The sequence below is a fragment of the Myotis lucifugus genome, unplaced genomic scaffold (assembly GCF_000147115.1).
Source record: "Myotis lucifugus unplaced genomic scaffold, Myoluc2.0 scaffold_141, whole genome shotgun sequence".
NCBI classification, from domain to species: domain Eukaryota; kingdom Metazoa; phylum Chordata; class Mammalia; order Chiroptera; family Vespertilionidae; genus Myotis; species Myotis lucifugus.
In genome coordinates, this window is record NW_005871189.1 from 3,139,817 (window position 1) to 3,141,825 (window position 2,009).

General features: G+C 46.7%; 1 pseudogene; it reads right to left on the minus strand.

Annotated features, from left to right (window-relative positions):
- Nucleotides 1-849: 849 nt before the first annotated feature.
- Nucleotides 850-1,771, minus strand: LOC102434626 (annotated as a pseudogene).
- Nucleotides 1,772-2,009: the final 238 nt, after the last annotated feature.

Here is a 2,009-nt window from a genome sequence, read left to right on the forward strand (position 1 = left end):
CTGAATTATATGAGTTTTGATTCATATCTATGTATATTGGTTCATGTATATATTTGTTCACATATATATTGGTTCAAATATATTTACTTATTTATATGTAGATTCATTGATGCTATGTATTTTTGATAATTATTGTTTTAAAATTTTTATCAAATCAACTTTGGGACTTTAATACTTTTATTTACACTTTTTTTTCCAGTTGATCATCATAGCTAGGTTCTCCAGCCAGGTTCTGTGTTTTATTTTTTTAAGAATTTTTGTGAGTTTATTTGAGCCAAACTGTCGACATATGCCGGGAAGCAGAACCTCAACGAATTGAGATAATGCTCCGGAAAATGGCGGGGTTACATTTGTATTTATACATTTGCAATCAAAGGAGGGACATAGGTGGGTTACATGAAATTCATTGGTGATAGATTAAGGAGGAGGGATAAAGCAAAGCAGGGAAATCCCTGGGATTGGATAAAAGTAAAATGATGGACACATACTTAGGTGGGTGCAGGATCAATTAACATAACAATGAAGGAATTTGTGGTATCTGTCCTGGCGCCCAGCACATTTGGTTGTGCTCCAGGGGCTCCAGAAAAAGGGAAGTTACAAGTTACTTAGACATTTCAAGGGTCTGTTATCATAGATGCAAAAAGACAGATAGGCTCAGTTAAGGTAAAGGTTGACCTTGTCAGTGAAGATACCGGTCTAGGACGTAACTGCCCACCACAACTGCTTTTAGTTAAAGTTTAATTTCAGACCATCCTTTGTGGTGACTTTAGGTCTCCGAGTTTGCAAGACTGCCATGCAGGCCTCCCCTGAGCTTGTCAGGTCAGCATGTGGCCCCTTTCGTTCACAATTACCTTCTCTCCATTAAGAGATCCATAAAAAGGAGCAAACTGAGATCCACAAGGGGAGTCAGCAGGAGCCATGGTTGTTTTCCCCACCCCCTGTGATATGTTTTTGCTGAGGGGCCACTGCTAGGTCCCCACTTGCTCTCCTCCCTTTGGCCTGAGATGGCAGGGCAGTACAGGGGCTTTGAAGGAGCAGGTCACGACTCCTCATTCCCAGAATCATCATCATCATCATCATCATCATCATAACAGTCGGCATCTTCCTCCTCCTCATCTTCATCATCGATGTCAAGGTTGTACAAGTCGTCATAAAGCAAATCTGAGCTGTTGTCATTGAAAGGCATTTTAGTTTTGATGCAATATTCCGCCAGGGTCGTGGGGACTTTCACTCCATCCTTTTGCGCTTCAGCTTTAGTGGCTGAAACCTGTTTTTTAATGGTTTCAGCATATTCTTTGTCTTTTCCTTTACTGTCCCTCCATTTCCTGAACATAACTGAAGCACCCACATTGGCTGGAGAGAAGGTGTTGGGCTCATTAAGCAATGAGATTACACTTAACAGGATAGTCCTGACATTCTGAGTAGGATTCCACCTTTCGGAGGGCAGTTCACCACTCTGTGGGTCATCTATGGGTGGATGAAGAATTGAAATGCATACGTGTCCATTCCCATAAATGTTGGGGTGCCACATTTTGGTCAAGAATCTGAAGGTAGGTGGTGAATATGGGTAGTCAATAGGAAATTTAATATGCGCCTTGAAGTAGCCGCCTTCGTAAAGGGTGTTGGGGGGTCCGAAGATGGCAACCTCCCAGTTGTAGAGGTCAGACTCATCCACCAGGGCGATCCGGAAGCCCTCCACCGGCTCCTCCTGCAGGGACTTCAGCTCCTGCATCAGGGCCTTCTGGGAGCTGGTCATCTGCTTCTGGGCCATCGCTGTGGCAGCGAGCCGGACCAGGCCTGGTCCCCTCCCCTCGGCTCGCCCTTGGGCCGGGCTGCACCTGCCCCGGTCTTCACACACCCAGCGGGCCGCACCAGGCCCAAGAAGGCCCGTGGGCTGGCCCGGGTTCTCCTCACACGGGGGCCAGGTACAGGGAGAGGGTGAAGGAGTAAGGGGAATTCACTCCCGGTCGGGTCGCGCCGCGCTCGCTCGCTCGGTCGCCCGCCCTCTT